This window comes from Oratosquilla oratoria, chromosome 7 (assembly GCF_046742065.1).
Source record: "Oratosquilla oratoria isolate Oo_2021 chromosome 7, ASM4674206v1, whole genome shotgun sequence".
Lineage (NCBI taxonomy): Eukaryota > Metazoa > Arthropoda > Malacostraca > Stomatopoda > Squillidae > Oratosquilla > Oratosquilla oratoria.
Window position 1 is genome coordinate 27,453,937 of NC_134783.1, and position 17,001 is coordinate 27,470,937.

Below are 17,001 nucleotides of genomic sequence, written 5' to 3' on the forward strand. Positions count from 1 at the left end.
ACTTAAGCCCTCGAAGAGGGTCAGCCTTCCCACGCCTCCTCTTCGGCACTTCTTGTGGTCAGACCTCCCGCTCTGAAATACCGTAAAGTCGGCCTCCCCTCAACATCATTATTTTTATAATTATCATCATTAGTTCTAGCGACCTCGTTACTGGCTTTGTTGGCGTAGGGGCAAAGTGGAGAGAGAGAGAGAGAGAGAGAGAGAGAGAGAGAGAGAGAGAGAGAGAGAGAGAGAGAGAGAGAGAGAGAGAGAGAGAAAGGGGAAGAGACTTATGAGCTATCTCTTTCTCTCTTCTTTTCTGTGGGGGATATGTAAGAGATGGTGAGATACACTCATGTTGATAGGTAGTCAACTCATATACAGTACATCTGCATATATATACACGTACATATGGATACGCGCACACACACACACACACACACACACACACACACACACACACACACACACACACACACACACACACACACACACACACACACACACAGACACACACACACACATATATATATATATATATATATATATATATATATATATATATATATATATATATATATATACATGTACACTGAATGGTTCCCAGTGATCAATTAAAATATTTTTTCAACCACAAATCACTTTTAATTCCATGCCATCGCAGTCGAGACTGAAGAATCGCTCGATGGAGGCATCCGTTGGAAATTGAAACGTGGACGAGCAGAGGATTTGAACCCAGATAACCCGTAACAAAGTTACAGTGACTTAAACCAATACGCTATCAAGAGAGATGGCATGGAATTAAAAGTGATTTGTGGTTGAAAAAAGAGATATACATATACATTACTCCGATTCTTCCTCCTCTCCGCCAAACAGTTGTTAAATGGAGGAGTAACACGACTTCCTCATCATTTCTGAAACACTTGTGGTGTCAGAGACAATGTCGCAAGAGGTATCGATGCCGCGGGCAATCCTCCCGGCCTTGATCACACGCAAGACTCGATGGATGATAGGTAGCAAGAGAACAAGACCGTTAGCTGGATCCGCTGGATTTGCAAAATTTGTTGTCAGTCACTGCGAAATGTCGTATGCAATGCGCCAACGTAATAAACGGATGAACGGGCGGAAGATCGAAGAGGTTACGTAAGTTGGCTTTAGGAAGATGTTGGATGGTGATTTTACTGCCGTCGTATTGTAAACACTTTTGAGTTTGTGTTCAGCGTTTGCCTCTCGAAGCTACGTTCATTGGTGCATCTATAAATCATATTTCTATGATTAAAGAAGTATTCGTAGACCAAAACAAAACAAAAGAATATAAAAGAAAGCAAAACAAAACAGGACAAGACAATACAAAACAAAAACAAAAGAAAACAAAACAAATAAACACGAGAGGTACAAAACAGACACCTAACAGATAAATTAAGAATAAACAAGATACATTTTCCTTTGTCCTAAGGCACAAGTCAAAATAGAATGTTTAGAGAAAACTTATAAATAAATTTTTTAATAAAAATGAAATAAAAGATTATTACACAGAGGGTAGTTGTCAATTGAACAGCACAAAAGAAGCGATTAAAAATAAAAAATTCCTGTGAGTGAAAAGATGTAATGAGCGGAGTCCCTCAGGGATCATTGTCGATGTTTTTCAATTTTGATAAACATAAACAAGATTAACGAGTGATTATGCTGCAGTAGTTAAAAACTCCATGCAATACAAATGTTGATTAATTACGGAATGTTTTATATGTTTGTATTCATTTTTAATGTATTGAGCTATTCACTCATTGATGTTATGATTTTCTACCTTACCTCGTTTATTACTAACTTCCTCATCTAGATATTCATTTTCTAATTATTCATTCATTTAGTTTTGTATCTGTTCGTTTATAAATAATTCATAAGAACATAAGAATGAAGGGGACTTCAAGAGACCATGAGGCCTACATTAGGCAGTTCCATATCCATTACCACCTGTCATCCCCATCCATAAAGTTGTCTAACCGTTTCTTAAAACAACTGATAGTTTCAGCGCTCACTATATGGTTACTAAGTCCGTTCCATTCGTTGACTATCCTATTAGTAAACCAAATCTTGCCTATTTCCGTCTTAAATCTAAATTTGTCCAATTTAAATCCATTTCTTTTATATTCATTTATCAATTCATTTATTAACTTACCTTTGTGTTTATTCATTTATTTATCTACTTATTCATTTATCTCTTTTATACATATATATATATATATGTGTGTATATATATATATATATATCAATCATTATATATATATATATATATATATATATATATATATATATATATATATATATACATGTGTGTATGTATGCATTTTTCAATCCGTATCTTACTCAAAAAACGTTTTGTTAACACATTTCTTTTTTACAAATACTCATTGCGATTCTAAAGTAAAACCTGATTTTTGATGTTTTTATTTCAGGAGAAAGTCATTTTCAATGTCGACAAAAGTAAGACCTTAAGAGCGTCAGAAGAAGTTGGGAAGTTAAATAAACCAGTTTCTGAGGTATACAGAGAGCCTGGGGTTGAATCTTTCACAATAATGAATGAATGCTGGTCGCCGCATTCCAACAGTCTTGGAAATGTACCTTGGTAATTGATGGTGCATTGAAATGATGGAAAATATCAAATTTGTTTTCTTTGGTGCCGTATGTTTGGAGGAGAGGATGCTGGGAGCATTGCTGGTGAAAATTGAAATTAGAATGTATATAATCAATTAAAAGAAAGTGGTGAGGAAAAAGCAATGAAGGGAGGATGGAAAGAAGAAGAAGAAGGAGAAGGAGGAGGAGGAGGAGGAGGAGGAGGAGGAGGAGAAGGAGAAGGAGAAGGAGAAGGAGAAGGAGAAGGAGGAGAAGAAGAAGAAGAAGAAGAAGAAGAAGAAGAAGAAGAAGAAGAAGAAGAAGAAGAAGAAGAAGAAGAAGAAGAAGAAGTAGGAGAAGAAGAAGAAGAAGAAGAAGAAGAAGAAGAAGAAGAAGAAGAAGAAGAAGAAGAAGAAGAAGAAGAAGAAGAAGAAGAAGAAGAAGAAGAAGAAGAAGAAGAAGAAGAAGAAGAAGAAGAAGAAGAAGAAGAAGAAGAAGAAGAAGAAGAAGAAGAAGAAGAAGAAAATATATCGGCATTCCAAAGTAACCCAAATGCATTTTCACTGCACATTTCAACCATGCGCACAAATATTTTTATGTTTCCTGGCAGAATTTCACTTGTCATTTGCCACTAACGAACCCAATTTTTCAAATTTAGATATTCATTCGTAAAGAGGGGCATACAAAACCACATTTTTACAGTTATTTCTAATCCAAAAATGAATTATTCAGTTTAACGTCACGAACTCCGCCTATCAGGTGGCGAATACGGTACCCCTCTACAGAGGACTTTGAAGAGTGGCTGGGTTCGAACCACTGTCATCTCGACCTCCGTCGCAAGTGGCGACGCTCTAAACCGATCGGCCAGCGAGCATAAAAAAAAAATGCCATAAGTAGTTTCTTGTTTTATATTTCATTTTATTTTTTTATTATAAGTAACCTTAAAAGAAATAAACCTATTAAGGCCTTTTCGATTGTTTTCGTTCGTTTTATTGTGTATCATTATTATCTTTTATCTCCATATATGAAAATAAAGACGGCAAGAAAGGAAAACGGAGAAAGACAGGAGGAAAATAATTCAGGGAGATAAAGAAAACGGTGAACTAGAAAGACAGAACATAAAAACAACAAGAAAATTAGAGACGAAATAAGAAAAGGCATGGAAGGGAAACAGAGAAAGACAGGAGGACAATAATTCAGGGAGATAAAGAAAACGGTTAACTAGGAAGACAGAACATAAAAACAACAGGAAAATTATTGTAGGACGGGAAAGAGAAACGAAATAAGAAAAGGCATGGAAGGGAAATAGAGAAAGACAGGAGGCAAAAACGACAGGGAGACGGGAAAGACAGTGAACTAAGTAAACGCATAATATAAACATAACAAGAGAATTATTGTAAGACAGGAGACAAATGAATAAAGAGGAAGAAAGTAAAGAAAATGGGAAGAGAGATAGAGTGAGATAAATAGTGACACGTTTTTTTTTTCGTTCTAATTGCTAATTCAATCAACTGAGGGACACCTCTAGCAAAGGATAAAAGGAGCTGATGTTGGGCACGGGATCCACCGCATGTAATGCTTAACGGAGAGTGATATATCGGACACTTGAACGCCTTAGTGTATCTTTCGTCGTTCTTGCATTGATACAATCTTCTCTTTTAAAGATATATAGAATATTTGAAGATTAAATATATATATATATTTGGATCGTTCTTATATATCATGAGTTAGATAGGAAGTAAATACACGGGATACAGATGAGGTAATAGGTTGTCAAATTTGAATGTACGTAAGTACATGTAAACATGCGTACAATCACACACTATGAAGGTACAAACACAGACATAAGTACACATACACACACGCGCGCACACAGGCACACACACACACACACACACACACACACACACACACACACACACACACACACACACACACACACACACACACACACACACACACACACACACACACACACACACACACACACACACACACACACACACACACACACACACTCGGTGGCGTAGTTGGTAGAGCACTGAGCTGCCACAATAGTGGCCCGCATCTCATGGTTCGAATCCTGCCCAGGGCCGAAATTATTTCGGTACCGCTGCGCTTCGGGTCGTTACTCTGACTCTCGTGGGCGGGGAGTTGGGTGTGTGTGTGTGTGCAAGGTCATAGCATTACCCATAGATCGGACCTACGAGCTCTGAGCTCTCTTCCAGGAGGGAAATAGCTGTCGATCACGAGTCCAACACGTGATCCAAAGACCAAGGGAATACACATACACACGCACACACACACACACGCACACACACACACGCACACACACACACACACACACACACACACACACACACACACACACACACACACACACACGCACGCACGCACACTGCAACACCGTGTGCCGCGCATACGTTGTGATAACCTTCCCCTAATACTTCAAGTTGTCACTGTCTCCCTTGAGCACAGGGATAGGTATGTGTTGTATATGCATAAGATTACCTGAAGAGACTACGTAAGGTCTTAGTTCATTTTTAGGAGGGTAACAGCTGCCGATCACAAGTCTAGCACGTGGTCCAGGACCAGTCAATTGGTAGCAACCAAACTTTTAAACAAACTAAAAGAGCTGGAGAGGTGGAGGAGGAAGAAAAGTTAGAGAGGAGATAGGAAAGAGAGAAAAATGATAAGGATCAGAGAAAGAAGAGAAGAGAGAGATCACGGGGAAAATGTAGAAGATAAAAAAAAAGTGATAAAGATTATTCTTAAATAAAATTATGAATTATATTATTCTTGTTATTTATATTTTCACTCCACAGGAAATTGGTCATAGCATTCTTTGCGTACAGATCCCAATAATCCGCTACCAATTTTATTATGCAAGTTATGTGATTATGTAATTCTATTGATCTAGAATCCGATTACCACCCGAATGAAATCACCTGGTCTTCCCAAAGTGCTCATCTTTGGCCCACAAAGAGTCCAGGTATTCCACATAAAGACCTTCCCCGGGTCTTCTGTTATTCGTTCTGACAGTCTCCAAAGCTCCAGGGTCATTGAGGACCAAAGGGTCTTCCCACTTTCTTCTTTCTTGTTTCCTCTTTTCGCTCGTCCCGTAAACAATCTCGCCACTCCTACCCTCATCCAGACACAACCTCATCAAACCACGGCCCTTCACACCCCAATGCAACTATCTCAGAGAGCCACAGATCGTTTCTGAGACGTCTTTGGGAGTCTCGGAAGCTTCCAGAAGCTTCCAGAAGCTTCCGGGAAGGTCTGTCCAAGAGTCCTTAGCTGAAGTGGGTTTCAGCCTCCTACTCCAGAGGCCGAAGAGGAGTCAGACTTCCTCTCTTCAGCGATTTCCAGCAATTGGGATTCCATTTTTTTTTTTTTTGAATACGGAGGTTTTAGATAGGTTCCTACCAACGCAGAGTATCTACCAGTAGTACTGGATATTGGCAAGATATGATTTTTTTCTTCGTTTTACCAGCGTATGAGATTACCTTTCTTTGCCAAAGGAGTACTGGATGTTGGTAAGCTATGATCTTTTCTTTGTTTTACCAACGTATGAGATAACCTTTCTTTGCCAAAGGAGTATCTTGTTTCCTGTTTCTGCCAAAAGAAGCCTGTGCCTACCGTTGTCTTCCAACACATGTGTCGCTTGGTCTGCCAGCAAAGGAGCTTTCTATATTGTCATAACTTGAAAGTATTGTATATATATCAATGGAATATCTTTCATATACATGCTTTTTTATTTACGTTTAACCCAGTCAGATCGGTGACGTCACATTGTGACAACCTTGAAAATTTTACTGAAATCAAAAGTCATTACTGTTCCCTTGAGCAAGATGGGTGGTGGTGATGATGATGATGTATGTGTGTGTGTACGTGTATGTGTGAGTGTATGTATGTGCGTATGTGTATGTTTGTGTGTACGTGTGTGTGTTTGTGTGTATGTATGTGTAAATGTGTGTGTATGTATGTGTGTGCATTTGTATGTTTGTATGTTATATATATATATATATATATATATATATATATATATATATGTGTGTGTGTGTGTGTGTGTGTGTGTGTGTGTGTGTGTGTGTGCATGTGTTTACCTAGTTGTGTTTACCATATTGTAGTATACAGTAAAGGAACAACGCTCGTCCAGTCCTGTCTCTTACTATGCAGTAATTATATTTGTTTTTACGTGTGTGTGTGCGTGCTTGCGGGTGTGTGTGTGTGTGTGTGTCTGTGTGTGTGTGTGTGTATTTGTGTATGCGTGTGTCTGTGCGAAGAAGAAGAACGCGAAGAACGCAAAGAGGAAGAACGCGAAGAAGAAGAACGCGAAGAAGATAAACGCGAATAACGCGAAGAAGAAGAGCGCGAAGAAGAAAAACGCAAAGAAGAAGAAAAAGAAGAAGAAGAACGCGAAGAAAAAGAAGAAGAAGAAGAACGCGAAGAAGAACGCGAAGAAGAACGCGAAGAAGAAGAAGAAGAAATGAGAAGAGGAAGAAGAAGAAGAGAAGAGGAAGGAGAAAAGGAAAGTAAGAAGATGAAGAAGAAGAAAAAAGAGAAGTAAATGAGGAAAAAGAAGAAGAAAAAAGAGAAGAATGAGAAGAAATAAGAAGAAAAAAAGAAGAAGAAAAAAAGATAACGAAACCATGTTGCCAGACGGACGATGTCACTCGCCTGGTCGTCTTCGTGGAACTCCTACGGTTGATTTAAAAAAAAAAAAAAAAAAAAACGCAAAATGGGTCATTGGGGCGATGGAGAAAAACCGGAAAACGTCTTCCGACTTCTAAAATCTGACAACTTCCGTTTTGGCCTTCCATTCCACATACAAACGTCCTCGACAAAAAACCAAGCAACTCTGAATAACTTTCCATTCATTTTCTCGGTAGGACCAATGTATTTTTGTTCAATTTATTTCTAAAGCGTTCCTCCGGGAAAGGTCCTTACTTGATATTCTAAACGGCGAAGGGCTCTTCTGGGGGGAATTCTTCTGAATGTCGATGAAAAGCCCAAACATGCTTTCACTTGTTTCAACGAAAAGCGTCATTTAACCGGCCTCTCTCATTTCCAGGAATTCACAAATATGCTTAATTAATCATGTAAGGGCTGGTGGAGGGAACGGGGTTGGGAAAGGGTTTGAAAGCCCAATTAAGCTTTAAATTAAAAGAGAAACAGCTCTTTTTCTCAACAGCACTGCATAAGCTAGCCAAGTACCCCTGACTTGGGTGAACGCAACTTGGCCGAGATGTCTTTACTCAGAGCTGCTTGGGCCCACACTCATGAACTTTAGGTCAAAACAACCGCATAACTTTATACATCGAGTATAATCACAGTGCGTTTATTCAGTTTCCTACCAAAACAACACATTCAGGGTATACGCAATATGCGGCCATGTAGTATAAATAAATACTTAGAGAAACATATTCCATAAATATAAGTAAACTTGTGGTAAACATATCTTCTTTCCTATACGTGTATACACACGTATTCATGAGACATATAACACACACGCAGACGTACACACACACGTACACACAAACACATACATACACACACACACAAACACACACACACACACACACACACACACACACACACACACACACACACACACACACACACACACACACACACACACACAGAGAAACGCACGCGCACACACACACTCACAAACACGTACACATATATATATGCATGCACATACATTGCCTTTCACTCAAATTGTATTGGATATCTACTGCATAACTTTTATGCAGCCAATAGTTTAAGAACTTTAGTGCCACCTTTATGGACCAGAGTCACGCATTCTATGATTAGAAACTAATCCCCAATCAAGGAAGAATACTGGTAATTTTTAACCTTTATTGTACCTTGATTATGCTGCGCTTTATGTAAATATATTACAAAGGCGGAACATGCCGACAAGAGACCTTTTGGTCCATAACTAGGTCAAATGTTAAAAAATATATAATAATGATAAATAAATAAATAAATGAAAATTATAATAATATAAATGATAATAAATAAGATAAATAAATACTGTCCCCAAAACGACAGAAGCGATGGGTATCGACAAGTAGGTATTAATGAAACTTTCATGAAAGTGGCAGTTGCCGACAAGACTGACGAGTTAAACACCATATGAGGACGGAGCCTTTATTTGTACGACGTTTCGCTCAAGCATTTGTATCTCAACTTGTACTTGCAAAAGCTGTAATAAGCGAAACGTCGTACAAATAAAGGCTCCGTCCTCATATGGTGTTTAACTCGTCATTAATGAAAATCCTATTCTCAACAAGTGAGACATTATACTAGTTTGCTAATATTTACTAATAATCAAATCGATCATGATGACAATAGTAAGTTCAATACGCAAACACTCTAGCGATTTTGCGATATTTTTCTTTCTATTTTAGCTGAAACCACGCATTTTCATTCACCTCTGTAACCCTTCCCTACTATCGCAGGGGGGATAAATTAATTACTGTTCTGTATTTCTATACGAAAGAAATTGAAAAAAGAATCATGCTATGAACTGTAGGGATTTTTTTCTTTATATATTATTGCGCAAAATATTGAAAAAAGTAATTTCGATTTTGTTTTCATTTATTAAACAACTCAAAGAGAATTTCAGCTGAATCATGCTGTGAGCTGGTAACTAGATATTTTTCCCAATATAAATATATTACAGCAGGAAATATTGGGAAATAGTCACACAAGATTAAAGTTAATCAAACACTAGGGGCCTAATGGTTGGTCTGAAGAGAATTTTAAATATTGAAAACTAATTATGATTCCATTAAAACACACACACACACACATACACACACACATACACACATACACACACACACACACACACACACACACACACACACACACACACACACACACACACACACACACACACACACACACACACACACACACACACACAAACACATACACTAAACACTGCGAGATACAAAGACGGGACACCACGGGCATAACTCCCCTTCCCGTAAGATACAACTACGTAAATGGAACTACGAAAATAAACACACATACTCAAACAAAATATTTGTGTTAAGTGCTAGGTTTGTTTCATTTATGTTCTGCACAACAAAGCCATGCGTTCGAATCCATCTGTGACATCTATTTGTCCTGGAAGGTTCAATACAATGTCCACAGGCTTTACTTCTCACAGATAAGCGTCTCTGTGTGTACTCTATATGAGCGAAAAGGAGAACACAGTATATATGGACCCATAAGTTTAACCTCAGACAAAAATTGATCATGAATGAGGTTATCTGGTGTTAGTTTATAAAGCAAACGCCCAATGAATAGCAGTCCTTACAGTGTCATATACAAACATCCCTGTACAAATAAACTAATATTTTTCCTTGTTTATCCCAAACTACGGAAACAGAAATGTAAATTAGGAATATCTAGACTTTGTAAACACATTTGATACTATCACACACAAGCGCCTACTAAGATGGCAATACATAGCACCAAAGAAACTGTGTTAACAACTTAGATTAAAAAATAGTTGAACATTCACACACAAATTCAAAACTAGGATTCGATAATTCAAAGCTGACCCTGCTCACAAGGTCATCTCCGAAACTGATGAATATGAGTAGAAGAAGGTGAAGAACTTACGCCAGGATGCACGTAACTGCGGCCGAAGCCGTCACCTTTGCCCTAGTATGCGCTTGGAGTGTTGAGGCAGGTAAGAGTCATTGTTGGGAATCGAACCCAGAACCAAGCGAAAGGGGGAGCTACACGTCTCCAATTACGCGTAGTCAGGTGTCTACCTTACTTAGCTAATATCTGTTTGAAGTGGAGAGAATTGTACCAAGGAAGGTCTTTAGAACGGAGGAAAACGGAAAGTTTTTCTTCGGCTTCTGACCTTCTCACCATACTCCAGGTAGGCCAGTTGTCCTGTGTGTTGTGATGCCTCGCAAAATTCCCCCTTTGGATCCGACCTTCAGCTGTCGCGGGATTTATCCTCATTACACAATCAAAACACAAACAAAACTATCCAAGCGCCCTCCAGCTACATGCACATACTATCTTTTCATTGAATCCACATAATTCCACAACACCATCCACATATCACAAGCTGACTGATGAATAATTAGTTTGATCTTGAGATAATAGCACTGAAAAGAACGTAACCAAGGTAGCTTAACCCGGCCCTCTTATAAATGCTTGGTTAGATTAACCAACCCGTCAGTAACACTGCCCACCTGTCACAAATTAATGAATCCTATCATGTTATAACGTGAACGAAAACTTGTGGGTTTCAGTAGACCAAACGAACGATATTTTTCGAAAACGCTGCTTAAACCCATTCGCCTTAATGACGCATTTTTCAGACTTCGTTCTGAATGTAGTCGCTGACGTCTCTTTTACCCTACTAGCAACCGGAGAAAAGTTGGGTGGGGGGACTCGAACCTGTGACTCGGGAGATACGAAACCCGGACGCTTCCGACTGTGCCACCATTGCGCAAGAAGACGGAGGGGAGGAATATGGACGTCACTTTTACCCTACTAGCAACCGGAGAAAAGTTGGGTGGGGGGACTCGAACCTGTGACTAGGGAGATACGAAACCCGGACGCTTCCGACTGTGCCACCATTGCGCAAGAAGACGGAGGGGAGGAATATGGACGTCACTTTTACCCTACTAGCAACCGGAGAAAAGTTGGGTGGGGGGACTCGAACCTGTGACTAGGGAGATACGAAACCCGGACGCTTTTGACTACGACACCAGCGCGCAAGAAGACGGAGGGGAGGACATATTGCCAGGCCATCTGATGTTGTTGTGAGAGCTGTTCTTGAAACGAGGTAGTAAACAGACTATCGTGGACAAAGCCAAAGGGGCTCTCGAGCTAGACGCTTGAGCAAAACAACTCAAAAACAACTAAAAAAACAACTCTCTCTCTCTCTCTTTCTCTCTCTCTCCCTCGCTATCTCTCTCTCTCTCTCTCTCTGAGGAACGCTGGACCAGTACATCCTCGTCCTCTAACTGTCGCCAGGTGATTTAAATCACCAGAAAATGTTGAGGAGAGATTTCTGGATTACTTATGCCCCTCCTCCTTGATAAAGGAGACTAAACGGAGGTATTCTTAAAAAAATCTTTCCTTATATAAATCTTTTATAAATCCTTGGAAGGGAAAGATTTATATAAGGAAATAATTTTTTAAGAGTACGACCGTAAGATTTTTACGGTGATATTCTTAAAAAAATTCTTTCCTTACTTAAATGTTTCCCTTCCAAATATTTGTATAGTATATATAAGGAAATATTTTTTTTTAAGAATACCACCATAACTCAACTTCGATGTCCACATATTTTGTTTCCTATTGAGTTGAAATTGATCTTTTTTTCTTGGTATTGATTATCTATGATCTATTCTGGCTAATGCCAAACGAGTTCTTTTAGTTGACCGACGAAGTTTTTACTGAAAAATACAAGTTTTCACTTGCCCGAAGCTCACGAAGTGTAGTGTCACCAAAATCTATGTTGTATCTTTCCATGAAAAATAGTCATACATCGAAAAGTATTATATATTTAGCATATGATGAAAGATGGGAAAATAGAAACAATTTAAACAAAAAATGTAACGAAATACAAAGAAAGGGATAAAATGATATATGATAGAAAATAAGATAAAATAGAATAAAAACAAAACAAACGCAAATAAATGCAAGAATATAAAGATAAAACAATAAACAAAGTAATTACACGCACAAATAAATCATGCACAGGCCAAATGTTTCGCATCAAATAAACAGGACGAGAAACAAAGCTATTCATTTGACTCGCTACCTCTTCCCCCTCCCCCCCACTTCCACCTCCCTTCCTCCTTCCTCCATCGCCCCTCCTCTCCCTCCTTCTACACCAGGATATCAACAAAATTATAGATTTTGTTTTTTTCTCCTGACTATTATGACGGCGCTTTCATTCTCATTCCGCTCACATAATTCATTTTACTCACTATCTCTTATTCAGGTAAAACTCTCACTTCATTCATCCATTTCCACCTTACTTCTTAGTACTTCAGTATAGGGTCGTATCATAACTAACACCACTGTCTGACGAAAGATAGAGTTAAGTAAACGAATCTATATATTTCGATTGCTAACTGCAATCCTCTTCAGTAGTTAGCAATCGAATTATGTAGTTTCGTTTACTCAACTCTTTCTTTCGTCCGACTGTGGTGTTAGTTGTGATTTACGAATGTGTTACTACATTTCTCATCAGTGATAGGATCATGTGCTACAAATCTTGTTCCACTTGATGCCAGATTTGATTGAATCCAAGGACAAACCAGAAACTAGGGATATTAGCTGAATCATCCCCACCCTCTCCCTCCCTTCCTTCCTCTCTCTCTCTCTCTCTCTCTCTCTCTCTCTCTCTCTCTCTCTCTCTCTCTCTCTCTCTCTCTCTCTCTCTCTCTCTCTCTCTCTCTCTCTCTCTCTCTCTCTCTCTACCCCTCTCCCTCTCTCTACCCCTCTCTCTCTCTCTCTCTCTCTCTCTCTCTCTCTCACTCACTTACTCACTCACTCACTCACTCACACACACACATACACACACGCACACACACACGCATACGCACAAACACATACGCGCACACACGCATACGCACAAACACATACGCGCACACACGCATACGCACAAACACATACGCGCACACACACACACACATACGCGCACACACACACACACACACACACGCACATACACACACACACACACATACCCGCACGCACACACACTTGCACACATTCAATATATACAGTATGGTCAATGTGCTAGAAACAATATTTGATATGTTACATAAAATGCAATGGATTTACTGATGAAGTCGCTTTTTATCATGGAAGAAATGTGCTTCTGTGTTATGCGTAGTGATCGTCCCTGGTCAAGAGAGGTTGATAATATAAAGAAGCAAACCCAAAGATATTTGTGAACTGCAACCGCAAAGAAACTTGCAATGATTTAACATAAAAGAAATAAGAAAAATATATATATTCTATTTTTTCGTTCTCTCCTTCAGTAGTACAAATAATAGCATTTATTTGATTGTGAGGAAAGATAGATGCATGATTTATCGTTTGATTTCAATTACAATAAATAATTTCGAAGGGAGCTCGTATGGTTTTTAGCAAATACGCCGTGTCACGCTAGCAAACCAAACCAAAACAATGCGCGACTCAAGCTTATCGACACTACTGATACAACAAAATATTTTTTTCACTTGCTTCATCTTCTACCTAACGTTTCAAATTTTTTATTCCAAGTACACAATAGAATGAGAAGACAATACTACACAGTTCAAATTGTCATCAACAACACGACAAGTGAGTTGCGTTTGGTTGCTAACAGTTCCAATAATCTTTGCTGGATATGCTCAATGTACCTTCAGATATGCTGAATCAGACTACTATGCCTGATACTAATAAAGCCTATGAAGTGGTCGATATCCACCCTTGAGTTCTGAAGTGCTTAAGAAATAGCTGTATCATTGTCCTTGTAAAAAGGCTTTATGTCATTTTCGACGCAGATCCTAACACTGGTCATAGGTTAACAATATGCTTACGTGACTTTCGAAATACAGACAAAGAAATAACGGTGGTATTATTAAAGAAAAACTTTCCTTATATAAATCTTATATAACTTCTTGCAAGGGAAATATTTATATAAGGATTTTTTTTTAAGAATACCAACGTAAGAATCTCAAGGTGGCATTCTTTAAAAAAAAATTCTTTCCTTATATAAATCTTTCCCTTTCGAGGACTTATATAAGATTTGTATAAGGAAATATATCTTTTTAAGAATACCGCCGTAAGTTCTTTGGTACTTTGAAGGCTTGTATTGGTGTCAGGAGGAATTTTGATTCACATGTAATTGAGAAATGATCTGCTATTTATGCAACTGCTAACAGAAATAAACAAAGGACTTGTCTTGTTTATTTGTAGCGAAATACAGTACAACAGTTTCCTACGATCTTATTACAAGAAAGTGCTCACGTGCACGACAGAAAGGATGTAATTGAAAAGGATCTGCTACTGATGCAGCTGCTAACAGAAATAAACAAAGGACTTGGCTTGTTTATCTGTAGCGAAATACAGTACGACAGTTTCCTACGATCTTATTACATGAGAGTGCTCACGTGCACGGCAGAAAGGATAATAATCTTGAGTATGTAAAACTGATAAATACAAATAAATAAATTAATAGATAAAAAGTAATAATAATGAACAAATAAATGAACGAGGAAACAAATAAAAACATAGATAAACAGAAAAATAAATAAATAAAAGATTGAAAAATGAGAATCAACCCGGTTCTTTTATTCAAGAAAAGGTGAGTAAAATAATGATTACAAAGACTAAATAATTTTTGATCAATTTTATACTAATAGTGGCCACACTCTGAGGAATTTTTTTGTTTCAGTGTAGTCAAAATTATCTGTCTTATTGAAAAAATATGGCAAGAATTATGTTGCTTGACGTTTGAATGTGGCTGGATATTCCAATATATAATATGAATAAAAATATACAGAGAAAACTAAAATAACTAGATCCTGGCTTGATTTACATTTCAGTTCAAATCTATGAGAGTTTTCCAATAAAACAGTACTACTGTAAATGCTCAAAATTGATAAGAAATCATCTTGATATAAAGATCCGTCCCTCCAGTGTGCTTTGTCTATATAGAAGATTAGTTTACTTAAAATGTTAACATATACTAACGATTCTAAGAGCGTAAACATATACATTTTGGGAAAATGCCTTTCTTTATTCGTTTCAGTTATACAACTTGTTCTGTCGTTTATATTCCAGATTCTATAACGGGAAGTTTAATCTCTATTTGAATACAGAATAATAAAATAATATGTATTTCTGCACTGTTGGACAACGCCTGGCCTTGATCTGATATCAAATGCTCATTATTCTCATTATACTTTCAGATGATGTGCTGTTGGAATATGATCTGTTTGATTCTGTCTCGTCCAGGCTAGTTTCACACAGTTTTTCGGGTCTATATTTCTTTCATACTACCCAAAATGGGTTTAAAGACCAACAAAGAAAGAAGATACGAAGCTTCTTGTGTTGTTCTGACGGTGACTAGAATACAATTTTCATGTGTTATCATTATACATACATAATACAAAAATACAAACATATATATATATATTTATATATATATATATACATATATACATATATATTGAATACACACACACACACACACACACACACACACACATACACAGCCACTCTCCACTCATCCCTATCTCGTTTCCTCTTTCTTCTTTGCTCAACAGACATTCCTCTTGCTTAACACTCCCTTCACCCCATCCAACCACCTCATCCTCGGCCGTCCCTCAAGTTCACTCCCCCTACCTCTGCCTCTCACACTTTTTATTACTAATTTTTCTTCACTCATTCTGTCTGATTCTCATTGCGCGATCTTTTGATTTTAAAAGTCCATTTGTCATTAACAAGTTGTATAAATCGTTAGTTCGTCAACTTTTGTAATATACTGTTTCCGTATGGTCACCGAATCTCATTTAAGACCTTGACAAATTGGAAAATGTACAGCGGCAAGCCACAAACATGATTCCAAACGTCAGAAATAAATCATACGAAAATCGACTAAAACATATGAGCCTACTTTTCCTTAAAAAAGAAAAAGAAAAAAAAAGAAAAAATAGACTCAGGGGTGATTTGATATCCCACAAATGAATAAATTAAACAGATTAGGCGAGCTGACACATCCCTGACGCAGTTCCAACTTTACCTCAAACCACTCACTTTCTCCATTTCTAATCCTAACACAGGCTCTACTACTCTCGTAAAAACTCTTGACTGCCCTTAACAGCTCTCCCTTAATCCCAAATATCTGCACAACCTCCCACAATGCCTTCTTGTCTTCCCTGTCATAACCCTTTTCCAAATCCATAAAAGCCACCCCCCCAAAAAAAAAAAAAAAAAATCCTTGCCTTTTGCTGAATCTTACTCACACATCTGTCTTACCACAAAAATCTGATCCATGCATCCCTCACCTTTCCTAAGCTCACAATCTTTCTCACTAATTACTCCTTCTATTCATCCTCTAATCTTCTCATTTAAAATCTCCCATAAGCTTTCCTAACTACACTCAGCAAAGTGATCCTTCTAAAACTACATAAAAAAAAAGAGTCTTCCTCGGCTAGCCGAACAGCTTGTTAACATCTAATAGGGTGTATGTGCATTTCTTTTATTATTTTTCCAGCAATCTCGTATCGTTATTCTGCTTAAAATAACAATGGAAGAAATCCTGCCGCTTTACACAGGAACGTTTATGTATTTTTCAGTGCATGCAGATTGAAAATAATTTTCTTGGAAAACATTGAAGTAAAACTCATA

The 17,001-nt window shown here is 37.9% G+C and overlaps 1 protein-coding gene across 5 annotated transcripts in view; it reads right to left on the reverse strand.

Annotated features, from left to right (window-relative positions):
• Cow (Proteoglycan Cow) overlaps positions 1-17,001 on the reverse strand; it is a 927,057-nt gene that overhangs the window by 209,046 nt on the left and 701,010 nt on the right. The window lies entirely within an intron of this gene.